Genomic DNA, 17,280 nt, shown 5'->3' with positions numbered 1-17,280 from the left:
AGAGGTGGATGAACGCAATGTCCTCGTTTGGGTGTAGGGACTGATCAGAGCCTGAAGGTACAGAGGTGCCGTTCCCCTCACTGCTCCATAGGCAAGCACCATGGTCTTGTAGCGGATGCGAGCTTCAACTGGAAGCCAGTGGAGTGTGCGGAGGAGGGGGGTGACGTGAGAGAACTTGGGAAGGTTGAACACCAGACGGGCTGCGGCATTCTGGATGAGTTGTAGGGGTTTAATGGCACAGGCAGGGAGCCCAGCCAACAGCGAGTTGCAGTAGTCCAGACGGGAGATGACAAGTGCCTGGACCAGGACCTGCGCCGCTTCCTGTGTAAGGCAGGGTCGCACTCTCCGAATGTTGTAGAGCATGAACCTGCAGGAGCGGGTCACCGCCTTGATGTTGGCGGAGAACGACAGGGTGTTGTCCAGGGTCACGCCTAGGCTCTTCGCACTCTGGGAGGAGGACACAGCGGAGTTGTCAACCGTGATGGCGAGATCATGGAACGGGCAGTCCTTCCCCGGGAGGAAGAGCAGCTCCGTCTTGCCAGGGTTCAGCTTGAGGTGGTGATCCGTCATCCATACTGATATGTCTGCCAGACATGCAGAGATGCGATTCGCCACCTGGTTATCAGAAGGGGGAAAGGAGAAGATTAGTTGTGTATCGTCAGCGTAGCAATGATAGGAGAGACCATGTGAGGATATGACAGAGCCAAGTGACTTGGTGTATAGGGAGAAAAGGAGAGGGCCCAGAACCGATCCCTGGGGGACACCAGTGGTGAGAGCACGTGGTGCGGAGACAGCTTCCCGCCACGCCACTTGGTAGGAGCGACCGGTCAGGTAGGACGCAATCCAGGAGTGAGCCTCGCCGGAGATGCCCATCTCGGAGAGGGTGGAGAGGAGGATCTGATGGTTCACAGTATCAAAGGCAGCAGACAGGTCTAGAAGGACAAGAGCAGAGGAGAGAGAGTTAGCTTTAGCAGTGCGGAGAGTCTCCGTGACACAGAGAAGAGCAGTCTCAGTTGAATGACCAGTCCTGAAACCTGATTGGTTTGGATCAAGAAGGTCATTCTGAGAGAGATAGCAAGAGAGTTGGCTAAAGACGGCACGCTCAATAGTTTTGGAAAGAAAAGAAAGAAGGGATACTGGTCTGTAGTTGTTGACATCAGTGGGGTCGAGTGTTGGTTTTTTGAGGAGGGGAGCAACTCTCGCTCTCTTGAAGACGGAAGGGACATGGCCAGCGGTCAAGGATGAGTTGATCAGCGAGGTGAGGTAGGGGAGAAGGTCACCGGAGATGGTCTGGAGAAGGGAGGAGGGGATGGGGTCAAGCGGGCAGGTTGTTGGGCGGCCTGCAGTCACAAGTCGCAGGATTTTATCTGGAGAGAGAGGGGAGAAAGAAGTCAAAGCATAGGGTAGGGCAGTGTGAGCAGGACCAGCAGTGTTATTAGACTTAACAAACGAGGATCGGATGTCGTCAACCTTCTTTTCAAAGTGGTTGACGAAGTCATCCACAGAGAGAGAGGAGGGGGGGGGGGGGGGGAGGAGGATTCAGGAGGGAGGAAAATGTGGCAAAGAGCTTCCTAGGGTTAGAGGCAGATGCTTGGAATTTAGAGTGGTAGAAGGTGGCCTTAGCAGCAGAAACAGATGAAGAAAATGTAGAGAGGAGGGAGTGAAAAGATGCCAGGTCGGTAGGGAGTTTAGTTTTCTTCCATTTCCTCTCCACTGCCCGGAGCTCTGTTCTGTGAGCTCGCAGTGAGTCATCAAGCCACGGAGCTGGGGGGGAGGACCGAGCCGGCCGGGAGGATAGGGGACACAGAGAGTCAAAGGATGCAGAAAGGGAGGAGAGGAGGGTTGAGGAGGCAGAATCAGGAGATTGGAGGGAGAAGGATTGAGCAGAGGGAAGAGATGATAGGATGGAAGAGGAGAGAGTAGTGGGAGAGAGAGAGCGAAGGTTGCGGCGGCGCATTACCATCTGTGTAGGGGCAGAGTGAGTAGTGTGGGAGGAGAGCGAGAGAGAAAAGGAAACAAAGTAGTGGTCGGAGACTTGGAGGGGAGTTGCAGTGAGATTAGTAGAGGAGCAGCATCTAGTGAAGATGAGGTCAAGCGTATTGCCTGCCTTGTGAGTAGGGGGGGACGGTGAGAGGGTGAGGTCAAAAGAGGAGAGGAGTGGAAAGAAGGAGGCAGAGAGAAATGAGTCAAACGTGGACATAGGGAGGTTGAAATCCCCCAAAACTGTGAGGGGTGAGCCATCCTCAGGAAAGGAACTTATCAAGGCGTCAAGCTCGTTGATGAACTCTCCAAGGGAACCTGGAGGGCGATAGATGACAAGGATATTAAGCTTAAATGGGCTAGTGACTGTGACAGCATGGAATTCAAATGAGGAGATAGACAGATGGGTTAGGGGAAAAATTGAGAATGTCCACTTGGGAGAGATGAGGATTCCTGTACCACCACCCCTCTGACCAGATGCTCTCGGGGTATGCGAGAACACATGGTCAGACGAGGAGAGAGCAGTAGGAGTAGCCGTGTTTTCAGTGGTGATCCATGTTTCCGTCAGCGCCAGGAAGTCGAGGGACTGGAGGTTGGCATAGGCTGGGATGAAGTCAGCTTTGTTGGCAGCAGAACGGCAGTTCCAGAGGCTGCCTGCGACCTGGAACTCCAGGTGAGGGGTGCGTGCAGGGACCACCAGGTTAGAGAGGCAGCAGCCGCGCGGTGTGGTGCGTTGTTTGTGTAGCCTGTGCAGAGAGGAGAGAACAGGGATAGGCAGAGGCATAGTTGACAGGCTGTAGCAAATGGCTACAAAGATGCAGAGGAGATCGGAATGAAATGAGCTAAGCATCTGGGAGAGGAGAGAGGGGGGCCTCCCTCACCAAAAACTTCTACCTCAGAAACTAAAATTGTTTCACTGAACCACCCGAACAAAAACTCTCCCAACTTCCACCTTTAGAAATCAGAATTGTTGTGAACCACAGTTGTTCAATGTTTAAAGGAATAGACTCAACCCACTTTATTCAGCTAGCCAACTATGACACCATAGCTGACTAGCATGCTAGCATCCAATAACACACAGTTTAACACACAGTTAAGCACCAATACTTGGTCACAACAAACCACCAATAGTGTGTTAACTAGCTAACTAGCATGCTAGCATCCAGTAACACACAGTTTAGCACAAACACTTGGTCACAGCAAACCACCAATAGTGTGATAACACACTAAACAGATCATTCGTGTCTGTGTCAAGTTCCTTTCATGACGCAGCAATGATTCAACGTTGGCTAGCTAGGACAAGTATATTGTAATTAGCTACTACCGTACAGTTCGCTGGTCGTGTTGGGTAGCTAGCAATGGCCACTGTGTTGGCTTTGTTTGAAGAACGGCTAGCTAGCTAGCTTCGTGCTACACCCGGCACACAATGGCTACTGTGTTGACTCTGACTCTGTTCGAAAAAACGGCTAATTAGCTCGCTTCGTGCTACAGCCGGCACGGCGGAAGACACTGCCAAGACACAGTAGCTACCCACGATACCTAGCTATGACGCCGTAGCTAACTAGCAAGCTAGCATCCATTAACACACAATTTAGCACCAATACTTGGTTACAACAAACTGCCAAGAGTGTGTTAGCACACTAAACAGATAATTCATGTCCGTGTCTAGTTCCTTACATAACGCAGAACGCAGCAAAAATTTTACGTTGGCTAGCAGCACATTTAACAGTGGAAACAGCTAATCGTTACCAGTAGCTACCCGCTAGCTAGCTAGCCTCGTGCTTCGATACTAACCTACAATTACCTACGGAAACCTACAATAACAACAAAACTAGCCTATGATAAATACAATGCCTAACTACAACTAACTACCAACCTACGATCTAAAACATGGTTAAGCTTTACTCAACACCATATGGGAAGCTCTCCACCGTTGCTAATCGTTGCTAATCGTTACCAGTAGCTACCCGCTAGCTAGCTAGCCTCGTGCTTCAATACTAGCCTACAATAACCTACGGAAACCTACAATAACAACAATACTAACCTATAATAAATACAATACCTAACTACAACTAACTACCAACCTACGATCTAATACATGGTTAAGCTTTACTCAACACCAAATGAGAAGTTTGCTTACCTCCAGCTAGAGAGCTAGAGAAAAACACGACCTCTCCCGACTGCTGCTGCCTTTTTTCAGTCTTTTTAGCTAACATTCCACTCCTTGCCACTCCATGTCATTGCCAAAGCAGATCTCTGATAGTATTTTCTGTTGGTCATGGCATTGTACTGTTTGGAAAATATATGTAACCGTTTGTTGACCGCTTAATGAGGGTCGGTTAGTTGGTATCTAAATGGCTCTAATAATCCTGTTCACATCAGAAGTCAGTCTACCTGAAGGCACTGATAAATGCAGAAAATTGCCTTTTCAAAATAAAACTTCTGCCACAGCGACCATGTTTTTTTTTGTGAGTTCAGATATAACGTTATGTGAAAACAACTTCTAAGACGCAAACATTTAGTTGTTTCTAACTCACTTCACTCGCCCTGAAGAGGGAGGCTCGGCTGGTGCTGGCAGCTCAATTACACATGAAAATGGAAGAAGTTCAAGATGACGGTCAATCACCCTCGGTCTGGGGCTCCATGCAAGATCTCACCTCGTGGGGCATCAATGATCATGAGGAAGGTGAGGGATCAGCCCAGAACTACATGGCAGGACCTGGTCAATGACCTGAAGAGAGCTGGGACCACAGTCTCAAAGAAAACCATTAGTAACACACTACGCCATCATGGATTAAAATCCTGCAGCGCACACAAGGTCCCCCTGCTCAAGCCAGCGCATGTCCAGGCCCGTCTGAAGTTTGCCAATGACCATCTGGATGATCCAGAGGAGGAATGGGAGAAAGTCATGTGGTCTGATGAGACAAAAATAGAGCTTTTTGGTCTAAACTCCACTCGCCGTGTTTGGAGGCAGAAGAAGGATGAGTACAACCCCAAGAACAACATCCCAACCGTGAAGCATGGAGGTGGAAACATCATTCTTTGGGGATGCTTTTCTGCAAAGGGGACAGGACGACTGCACCGTATTGAGGGGAGGATGGATGGGGCCATGTATCGCGAGATCTTGGCCAACAACCTCCTTCCCTCAGTAAGAGCATTGAAGATGGGTCGTGGCTGGGTCTTCCAGCATGACAACGACCCGAAACACACAGCCAGGGCAACTAAGGAGTGGCTCCGTAGGAAGCATCTCAAGGTCCTGGAGTGGCCTAGTCAGTCTCCAGACCTGAACCCAATAGAAAATCTTTGGAGGGAGCTGAAAGTCTGTATTGCCCAGCGACAGCCCCGAATCCTGAAGGATCTGGAGAAGGTCTGTATGGAGGAGTGGGCCAAAATCACTGCTGCAGTGTGTGCAAACCTGGTCAAGACCTACAGGAAACGTATGATCTCTGTAATTGCAAACAAAGGTTTCTGTACCAAATATTAAGTTCTGCTTTTCTGATGTATCAAATACTTATGTCATGCAATAAAATGCAAATTAATTGCTTAAAAATCATACAATGTGATTTTCTGGATTTTTGTTTTAGATTCCGTCTCTCACAGTAGAAGTGTACCTATGATACAAATTACAGACCTCTACATGCTTTGTAAGTAGGAAAACCTGCAAAATTGGCACTGTATCAAGTACTTGTTCTCCCCACTGTACATATTTTCTATACATTTCTATTGAATAATAAATCACCAGAATAAGTTCTATACAAATCAAATGCTAGACTAGGAGCGTGGGGTAATCATTTTGAGATGCTTTTTTCCAGTGGAGGTTAGTTGATGACTTGCCTGGCAGGGCTGTGGGATAATTCAAATGGAACTGTTTTCCAGTGGAGGTTAGTTGATGACTTGCCTGGCAGGGCTGTGGGATAATTCAAATGGAACTGTTAACATCCATTACCCGGGTAGTATTGTGAATAACTAACAGCTATTAACCAATCGCCATCCAGGATCCAAATGTAGGGTTTTATAATGAGGGATCTAGTCTAGATTACACCTAATAGGAAGACAGTTTTATCATGTGGAGGTTTCATTCAAGTCTCTGTTTAACTAAATACTCTGTCTTTGGCAGGAGAGAGACCAGACTCTCACTCTGACAGCAGTAAGAGTCCTTCAGGGGAACCAGACCCAGAGACTCCCAAACCAGTGAGACGCCACCACTGCTCCCAGTGTAATATGGGTTTTAAGTTGTCATGGAACCTAAAAGAGCATGAGAGGAAACACACAGGAGAAAAGCCTTTCCAATGCTCCCAGTGTGAAAAGACATCTTCGAGATCACAGAACCTAAAAATACATCAGAGGACACATACAGGGGAGAAACCTTTTCTCTGCTCCCAGTGTGGAAAGTGTTTTACCCAGTTATGGAGCCTGAACAAACATAATAGAATACACACAGGAGAAAAGCCTTACCACTGTTCCCACTGTGGAAAGAATTTTAGGTTGTTAGATAAGCTGAAGGAACACGAGAGGACACTCACGGGGGAGAAACCTTACCATTGCTCCACGTGTGGAAAGAGTTTTACCCAGTTGGCTAACCTAAAAGAGCATGAAAAGAAACACACTGCAGAAAAGCTTTTCCAATGTTCCCAGTGTGGAAAGAGATTTTCACAATCACAGGAACTAAAATCACATGAGAGGACACACACAGGGGAGAAAGCTCCATGTGTGGAAAGGATTTTACCCATTTAGGGAGCCTGAACAAACATAAGAGAATACACTCTGGAGAAAAGCCTTACCCCTGTTCCCATTGTGGAAAGAGATTTTCACGCTCACAGGACCTAAAATCACATGAGAGGACACACACAGGGGAGAAACCTTACCATTGCCCCATGTGTGGAAAGGATTTTACCCATTTAGGGAGCCTGAACAAACATACGAATAGAATACACTCTGGAGTGAAGCCTTACCCATGTTCCCATTGCCTAATGAATTTCAGGTTGTTAAATAACCTTAAGGAGCATGAGATGACACACACATCTTACCACGGTCCCGTGGTAAAGGAGTTGACCAATTTAGGGAACCTATAAGATCATGCGAGGACACACAGGGGCCAAATCATGCAATCGCTCCCAGTGTGGAAAGAGTTTAAACCCAGTTAGGAAACCTGAAAAGGCACGTGGACATACACACACACACACAGGGGAGGATAAAGCTCACAGTTTGGAAAGAGTTTTAGTCAGGGAACCTAATTGTGGAAAGACATTTTCCCAGACAGAGGACCTGAATTCACATGACAGAATAGAGAGGCTGTGTTCTGACTGATGGTTGACTCTTATTTTATGCCACATTAAATCATATTGTTTAGATGAAATCTTACTCAAGAATAGAATAGGCTATTTTAGTTATTTCCTCTGGAGACATATTATGTCTAAAATCAGATTACAATTTTAAAATATGTATTAAAATATGTATTTTGTTTTGATTCTACACTTTGATATATTGGATACAAGTATGAACCTTTTTTAGATGTTTTATTATGTGATTTGGATATTTTTAAAATGTAAATTGTTAATTGGATGAATATTGTGTGTATTTCTTGATTCTAACCTTGAAACCTCATGAAATGTAGTTTGTTTGGTTTCATTGAGTTAATGTGTGTACTAGTCTCCAAGCTAAAGGTGTAATGCCCATGTGATGATGATCTGATAAGTTGTTAACATGAAAAACATCCACTACCTCATGAATGTTCCCATCAGTATTATTCCACCATGTCGGAGACAACACCGGTGCTGATTTGTAAAACACATTTGATTTAATGCAACATTTTTATCTGAATAAAAATAAAATGAGTATTTTTTAAACCGTGTTAGCCACTAATGGACATTCATTATATACATCTATGGACTTACAGAAATGAGCTCTTCTGATTGGGTGAGTGGATGGCTGGAAGGTTGATAACACAACGTGTCAGTCAGAACATCAGGAGAGGTCTTCTGATTGGGTGAATGGATGGCTGGAAGGTTGATAACACAAAGTGTCAGTCAGAACACAAGGAGAGGTCTTCTGATTGGGTGAATGGATGGCTGGAAGGTAGATAACACAACGTGTCGGTCAGAACATCAGGAGAGGTCTTCTGATTGGGTGAGTGGATGGCTGGAAGGTAGATAACACAAAGTGTCAGTCAGAACACAATGACAGGGTTTTGAGAGCCTTTGACCTTTTATATTTTAATTAGTTTGCTTCTTTAGTCAATTTTCTAGTGCCTTCAGATGGTATTCATACCCCTTGACTTATTCCACAATTTGGTTGTTACAACCTGTATTCAAAATAAATTAAATTATTTGTACATGGTTTTTAGAAGTTTTGCTAATTTTAATTTAAGGTGACAGTGACACCATTCAATACCGCCTTGCACACACTTGTCTATATCTAGCTGATCCAGGGTGTAATCATTAGTCCATCAGTTGCAGACGAGAATCTTTCAACAGAATCATCGGAATGAACACACCCCCTGATCACCCGCACACACAGTTCCCTTTCATAGCAGCCACATACAAACAGCATGATCACTTTGCTCATGGTATAATTCCTTCTCACATCTACGCGCTCTCCTCCTCTCACCTCTTCCCTTACCGTGTGGACTTCAATGCACAACACATCAGCTTGTATGTGACCAGGCGGAAAAACCTTTCCAAGCCAAACCGCTACACAGCCTACATTGTTGTCACCATATTAGCTAAAGTAATGTTATAGTCAACATAGCTAATAGAACTAACGCATTAGTAAACCCACTACAATCATGCAGTAACATTACAGTGTATCGTCAGTAAGCAGTTTAGCAGTTACACCGGCGGGCCCCGGTGGCAATACATTAGTAAAACCAAACGCTTACCTTGACTTGGAAGAGTTCCAGTGTTGGATAGCCATAGCCAGCTAGCTAACATAGCATCCCTGTCTGTTTGAGCTAGGTGTTTGCGTAGGCTAAACTAGCTAGGTGAATTTGCTAGCTAAATTGTCATAATTACAGTGTAAGTCTATGGAAGGGGGGTGAGAACAAAGAGCCTCCTAGGTTTTGTATTGAAGTCAATGTACCCAGAGGAGGACGGAAGCTAGCTGTCCTCCGGCTACACCATGGTGCTACCCTACAGAGTGCTGTTGAGGCTACTGTAGACCTTCATTGCAAAACAGTGTGTTTCAATCAATTATTTGGTGACGTGATTATATTTAGTATAGTTTTATCTAAAAAGGCTGAAAAAAATGATTTATCCACTTTTTTTTCTGAAATACACTGAGGAGGATGGTCCTCCCCTTCCTCCTCTGAAGAGCCTCCACTGGTTCACACATCTGTTGGGTTGGTAGCATGTGGAAAGAAGCTGTTGAGAGCAGTCCATTTCATGGACTTAGACCTGCCTCTTCACAGGTGAGGGTTATTGCTGTTGATTTAGGTTTGATGGGGGTGTGTGGCAACCAATCAGGGGAGCGCTTGTCCGTAAAATGAAGGGTGTTTCTGGGTCTTGAAAAGTGGTGGTGTGTTCAATTTGATTGAACGTTTGCTACGTTGCGGAAGAGTTTGTGCTGAACAACGCTATTATCCCCCAAAAAATGACTGTAGGTTCTTGAACAGACTATGAGGTACGTTTTGGTTTGCTCCAGTTGGTGGGTGTGGCTAGAGGCTAAGGCATTCTGGGCCGTTTTTTCACTACCTTGACATTTTTGTCTTCTACAGCGGTCCTCCTTTATGGTTATGGGTTCAGCTGTATAGGATAATCCAGTGCTTTATGGTTATGGGTTCAGCTGTATAGGATAATCCAGTGCTTTATGGTTATGGGTTCAGCTGTATAGGATAATCCAGTGCTTTATGGTTATGGTTCAGCTGTATAGGATAATCCAGTGCTTTATGGTTATGGGTTCAGCTGTATAGGATAATCCAGTGCTTTATGGTTATGGGTTCAGCTGTATAGGATAATCCAGTGCTTTATGGTTATGGGTTCAGCTGTATAGGATAATCCAGTGCTTTATGGTTATGGGTTCAGCTGTATAGGATAATCCAGTGCTTTATGGTTATGGGTTCAGCTGTATAGGATAATTCAGTGCTTTATGGTTACGGTTCAGCTGTATAGGATAATCCAGTGCTTTATGGTTATGGGTTCAGCTGTATAGGATAATCCAGTGCTTTATGGTTATGGGTTCAGCTGTATAGGATAATCCAGTGCTTTATGGTTATGGGTTCAGCTGTATAGGATAATCCAGTGCTTTATGGTTATGGGTTCAGCTGTATAGGATAATCCAGTGCTTTATGGTTATGGGTTCAGCTGTATAGGATAATCCAGTGCTTTATGGTTATGGGTTCAGCTGTATAGGATAATCCAGTGCTTTATGGTTATGGGTTCAGCTGTATAGGATAATCCAGTGCTTTATGGTTATGGGTTCAGCTGTATAGGATAATCCAGTGCTTTATGGTTATGGGTTCAGCTGTATAGGATAATCCAGTGCTTTATGGTTATGGGTTCAGCTGTATAGGATAATCCAGTGCTTTATGGTTATGGGTTCAGCTGTATAGGATAATCCAGTGCTTTATGGTTATGGGTTCAGCTGTATAGGATAATCCAGTGCTTTATGGTTTTGGGTTCAGCTGTATAGGATAATCCAGTGCTTTATGGTTATGGGTTCAGCTGTATAGGATAATCCAGTGCTTTATGGTTATGGGTTCAGCTGTATAGGATAATCCAGTGCTTTATGGTTATGGGTTCAGCTGTATAGGATAATCCAGTGCTTTATGGTTTTGGGTTCAGCTGTATAGGATAATCCAGTGCTTTATGGTTATGGGTTCAGCTGTATAGGATAATCCAGTGCTTTATGGTTATGGGTTCAGCTGTATAGGATAATCCAGTGCTTTATGGTTATGGGTTCAGCTGTATAGGATAATCCAGTGCTTTATGGTTATGGGTTCAGCTGTATAGGATAATCCAGTGCTTTATGGTTATGGGTTCAGCTGTATAGGATAATCCAGTGCTTTATGGTTATGGGTTCAGCTGTATAGGATAATCCAGTGCTTTATGGTTATGGGTTCAGCTGTATAGGATAATCCAGTGCTTTATGGTTATGGGTTCAGCTGTATAGGATAATCCAGTGCTTTATGGTTATGGGTTCAGCTGTATAGGATAATCCAGTGCTTTATGGGTTCAGGACACTCAGCTAAAAGCAGTAGAATGTCACAACACACTTTGGAGACATTTACAGAATATGAGTGATTATGTGTCATAACCTTCTAACCTTTCGGTTACTGGCACAACGCTCTTAACCACTAAGCTACCTGCCGCCCCAAAGTCTCGTCTAACGCTTGTTTCTTGGTGAACGATTTACTTTCCATATTTCTTCATGCACAATACAAACAAAAAAACATAATGTGTGATTGGGCGGGGGGTTCGCACATTGTAGTCGCTGGTTCTAATCCCAGAGCCGAGCCGGTGAAAAATCTGCCGACGTGCCCTTGAGCAAGGCACTTAACCCTAATTGCTCCTGTAAGTCGCTATTGGTTTAGTTTCTAACCAAGCACACTGGTTGTTCATTCTGTTGGTATAGTTTCTAGCCAAACACACTGGTTGTTCATTCTGTTGGTATAGTTTCTAGCCAAACACACTGGTTGTTCATTCTGTTGGTATAGTTTCTAGCCAAACACACTGGTTGATCAATTGATAATGATGGTAAAACAGGTCCCAGTTGATATCGATGGTAAAACTAACTCATAAAGGGCACTAAAATGATCAGGGTGAAATAAACGGTAAATCCAAAGGTATAAATCATGAAGTGAAAAGGTATAAATCATTCTAGACCCATCTTAACTTAACCCCTTATGTACCATTCTAGCCCCATCTTAACTTAACCCCTTATGTACCATTCTAGCCCCATCTTAACTTAACCCCTTATGTACCATTCTAGACCCATCTTAACTTAACCCTTATGTACCATTCTAGCCCCATCTTAACTTAACCCCTTATGTACCATTCTAGCCCCATCTTAACTTAACCCCTTATGTACCATTCTAGCCCCACCTTAACTTAACCCCTTATGTACCATTCTAGACCCATCTTAACTTAACCCCTTATGTACCATTCTAGTCGCAAACCAAAAATTGGCCACTAGGTGTCATTATAGTAATTAAAGCGATTCCATATAAATATATAAACATGTTCCATATATTTATATTTAGTAGTAAATAACAAAAATAAATTCTATACATATTTTATTTTACATACAAACCAAATGCTAGGCTGGAAGCATGGGGTGATAATGTCTTGATGATTCTAGTGGAGATTAGTTTATGAATTGCCTGGCAGGGCTGTGGGACAGTGGATGTGTAGGAATAATTCAAATGGAACTGTTAACAGGCATTACCCGGGATTAACGTGAATAACTAACAGCTATCAACCTATCAGCATCCAGGATCCACATTTTGTTAAATAATGAGGGATCTAGTCTGGATTCAACCTCATAGGAAGACAGTTTTATCATGGAGGTTTCATTCAGGTCTCTCTGTTTAACTAAATACTCTGTTTAACTAAATACTCTGTTTAACTAAATACTCTGTTTAACTAAATACTCTGTTTAACTAAATACTCTGTTTTGTCTTTGGCAGGAGAGAGACCAGACTCTCACTCTGACAGCAGAAAGAGTCCTTCAGGGGAACCAGACCCAGAGACGCCTAATCCAGCGATGCCACACCACTGCTCCCAGTGTAATATGGGTTTTAAGTGGTTATGGAAGCTAAAAGAGCATGAAAGGAAACACACAGGAGAAAAGCCCTTCCAATGCTCCCAGTGTGGAAAGAGATTCTCACGATCACATGACCTAAAATCACATGAGAGGACACACACAGGGGAAAAACCACACAGTTGCTCCCAGTGTGGAAAGTGTTTTTTGCAGTTAGGGAACCTTAACAAACATAAGAAAATACACTCTGGAGAGAAGCCTTACCCATGTTCCCATTGTGGAAAATTCTTTAGGTTGTTAGATAACATGAAGGCACATGAGAGGACGCACACAGGGGAGAAACGTTACCATTGCACCCTGTGTGGAAAGAGATATGCACGATCATATGACCTAAAATCACATAAAAGGACCCACACATGAGGAAAAATCCACACAATTACACACACAGGGGAAAAACCACACAATTGCTCCCAGTGTGGAAATAATTTTACCCAGTTAGAGAACCTGTTGCCATTGTGGAAATATATTTTCAGGATCACATTACCTAAATTCACATCAAATCAATATGTATTTATACAGCACATTTCAATCAATGTGCTTTACAGAAGAAGAAAAAAATGAACAAAAAAAATGAAAATGAAATATTTACACAACAAACATAAGATAAAAAACTAAAGAATAACAAAAGAAAATGAACGACTAAAAAGCTCTCTGAGGAAAAGCAAAGCTAAAATGGTGTGTCTTAAAATCTCTTTTAAATATGTCCACAGTTTCGTTCCCCCTCAGGTTCTCTGGCTATTCCAGAGGCTGGGAGGCATAGTAACTAAAGGCTGCCTCTCCATGCCTCTTGGTCCTGGGCTTTGGGATAGTTAAAAAGGCCAGTGCCAGAGGACCTGTGGGACCTACTGGGTACATAACTCAAAAGCATTTCTGACGTGTATTGGGGTGCACAATCGTGGATTGATTTAAAAACCAATAGAATCATCTTTAAATTAATTCTAAAACTCACAGGCAGCCAGTGCAGAGACCTTAAAACCGGTGTAATGTGTGCTCTCCGTCTGGTCTTGGTCAGTACCCGTGCTGCAGCATTCTGTATGTTTTGCAGTTGACCAATGGCTTTCTTGGGTAGACCAGACAGGAGAGCATTACAGTAGTCAAGCCTGCTTGTAATAAAAGCATGGATGAGTCTCTCTGTATCAGCCTGAGAGAGAAACGGCCGCACCTTGGCAATGTTCCTCAGGTGGTAAAAATCTATTTTGGTCACATTCCTAATGTGTGATTCAAAATTGAGTTCAGAAACTAAAATAACCTGGTGTTTTTATGCCTGTGAATTAACATGTGGTTAGATTCTCTGTGCTTTGGCTCCAACAATAATTACCTCAGTCTTGTCTTGATTTAGCTGGAGGAAGTTGTGAACCATCCAAGTATTTAAATCAGTCATACAGTCTAATAATTTATCTGTGGAGCTAAAATACTCTGGAGACACAGAAATGTAAAGTTGTGTATCGTCTGAGTAGCAGTGAAAACCAATGCTGTGCTTTCTGATAATGCTGCCAAGGGGTAACATATATAAACTGAACAGTACCGGACCCAAAATCGAACCTTGTGGAACGATTTTAATAGCTAGCATTTCGATGAATAGATTTTACATTTGACATTTTAGTCATTTAGCAGACGCTCTTATCCAGAGTGACTTACAGTTAGTGAGTGCATACACTATTTTAATTTTTTTTTTTTCATTATATAAATAGGTACGCTTTAAGATATGGTGACAGCGGACACCCTTGTTTAACTCCTCTTGACAGTACAAAACGAAGTAGCCACTATTTACTATTTTACACCTGGGGTTCCTATACATTACTTTTACCCATTTTAAAAGATGCTCACTGAAATTGAAAAAAAAAATCCAGGCATTTATATATAAAATCCAGTTTTTACTTTATCAAAGGCCTTTTCAGAATCCGCTATGAATACCAGGCCTGGCTTCTTAGATGTTTCATGATGTTCTATTATTTCTAGTAGTTGTCGTATATTATCTCCAATGTATCGTCCATGTAAAAAACCTGTCTGATCGGGATGAACAATACCTGGGTAAAAACCTTTTTAATTCTGAGTGCTATGTGCATTTCGCTAGTATTTTTGGCCTCCAGTTTTTTTTTGGTGGACTGGATCTTTATTTTTGCCATCTGGATCTTGTTTTATTAATAGTGAAATCAGACCTTCCTGCTGAGTACCTGTCAGACTACCATTTCTATAGGAGTTAAAACAAGCTAATAAAGGAGCTTTGAGTATATAAAAAGGCTTGATATACCTCTACCGGTATGCCATCAAGCCCTGGTGCCATCAAGCCCTGGTGCCATCAAGCCCTGGTGCCATCAAGCCCTGGTGCCATCTAGCCCTGGTGCCATCAAGCCCTGGTGCCATCAAGCCCTGGTGCCATCTAGCCCTGGTGCCATCAAGCCCTGGTGCCATCAAGCCCTGGTGCCATCAAGCCCTGGTGCCCTGGGGTTTTCCCAGACTGATAGGATTTAATAGCCTTTAAACGTTATTCTTCCTCATTTGGCTTTCGCACTGATCATTTTATGCATTTGTTAATCTTCCTTTTTTAATTATTTGGAAAGAAATTCCTTTACTGTAATCATCGTTCAGAAGATGAGACGGAAAATAAAACATCTGCTTAAAATATAAAAGATATTTAAAATAAAATATTTAGTTACCTCTTAAAATATCATTCGGAGAATCGTAGATTCTTTAGTAACGAGTTTCTGCTCATTCTTTTTGGTAGCGTTTTTTCTGTGTTGGAGATTCAGGAAGAGTTTGGTGCATTTTTCTCCATATTCCGTCCAGTTTGCTTTATCTCTGTCTAATAGATAACATCAGATAGTTCCGGAATAAGTTCCTCCAGTTCTTTTTTGTTTTTCCTCTAACCTATTCTGTGTCTCTGTAGCATCGTGTTTTATTGCTATCTACCTGTACTATTAGTTCATGTGTTTTCCCTTGTTAGTTGTTACGGATACAGGTATCCTGTGTCTTTTTGTGTTTTTCCTCTCCTTCTGACCTAATCACAGGTGTCCTGTATGTTCCTGATTGGTGGTCGTTGAGGTGTTTGCTGATTGCTAAGGTGGACCAATCAGTGAACATTTCTCTGCATTGCACCACCTGTAGCTGGTTTTTCCATCACACATCCCATTGTTTAAAAGCCGGTCAGTTGTTTTTTTGTTAGAGACTATTTCCGTATGTGAGTATTTCCGTATGTGAGAAAAAAAAAAAAAAAAAAAAAATATGGATACTGTGGTGTCCTGTGTTTTGTTTACTCACTCATTTGCTGGTTACTCTGTTTGGTAACTTTGTGTGTTTCTGGGAAAAGGGGAATTTAGGCAAGTTGCCCTTGGGCATACATTACCCGTAGGAAGAAAACTGTCTAAAAACACTAGTTAGACCTGAGCGGACCACCCACTGTATTTTTGTATGAGTAGCAGTAGCTTAGCGGTTCTTGAGGCAGGCAAGATCAGTTTAGAGGTGTTTTACACTATTGTTTCATTTCTTGGGTCCTGCTCAGCCCTTTTTCCCAAACCTTTACCGTGTGTTCAACAATAAACCTTTTATGTTTGACGGTAGTTTATGGTTGTCGTGTAGTTTTATTTCTCACTGTTCCATGTCACGCTTATAATTTGCATGAATTATGTTACGGGTCTCATGTCCATCCACCCTAGACGTTTAAAGCCACGGGGTTCGTAACATAAAGTGGGGGCTCGTCCGGGATCACTCTCATTGATACTCATGCAAATTAGTTAGTGTCTGGGTCAGTGTTGAGCTTGGCAGCTGTCCTTGGCAGAATGTCCTTGAGTGGCCCAGCCAGAGCCCGGACTTGAACCTGATCGAACATCTCTGGAGAGATCTTTGTTGAAGCACCTTTGGCAGCGATTACAGCCTCGAGTCTTCTTGGGTATGACGCTACAAGCTTGGAACACCTGTATTTGGAGTTTCTCACATTCTTCTCTGCAGATCCTCTCAAGCTCTGTCAGGTTGAATGGGGAGAGTCGCTGCACAGCTATTTTCAGGTCTCTCCAGAGATGTTAGATCGGGTTCATTTCTGGGCTCTGGCTGGGCCATTCAAAGACATTCAGAGACTTGTCCTAAACAGTTTAGACCTACTCAGTACTGTTACACCATGTAGGAGCAGTTTGGACCTACTCAGTACTGGTACACCATGTAGGAGCAGGTTGGACCTACTCAGTACTGGTACACCGTGTAGGAGCAGTTTGGACCTACTCAGTACTGGTACACCGTGTAGGAGCAGTTTGGACCTACTCAGTACTGGTACACCGTGTAGGAGCAGTTTGGACCTACTCAGTACTGGTACACCATGTAGGAGCAGTTTGGACCTACTCAGTACTGGTACACCGTGTAGGCGCAGTTTGGACCTACTCAGTACCGGTACACCGTGTAGGAGCAGTTTGGACCTACTCAGTACCGGTACACCATGTAGGAGCAGTTTGGACCTACTCAGTACTGGTACACCATGTAGGAGCAGGTTGGACCTACTCAGTACTGGTACACCATGTAGGAGCAGTTTGGACCTACTCAGTACTGGTACACCATGTA

The 17,280-nt window shown here is 43.5% G+C and overlaps 1 protein-coding gene across 1 annotated transcript in view; it reads left to right on the top strand.

Moving 5' to 3' along the window:
• LOC311124275 (uncharacterized protein) overlaps positions 1 to 17,280 on the top strand; it is a gene marked incomplete at its 5' end in the record, with an annotated part of 339,652 nt that overhangs the window by 304,523 nt on the left and 17,849 nt on the right. The gene's annotated exons all lie outside the window — the stretch shown is intronic.

The sequence above is a fragment of the Coregonus lavaretus genome, assembly GCF_964263955.1.
Source record: "Coregonus lavaretus genome assembly, contig: HAP1_SCAFFOLD_69, whole genome shotgun sequence".
NCBI classification, from domain to species: Eukaryota; Metazoa; Chordata; class Actinopteri; order Salmoniformes; family Salmonidae; genus Coregonus; species Coregonus lavaretus.
Note: the sequence above shows the minus strand (reverse complement) of the source record. Positions and strands in the feature narration are given on the sequence as shown.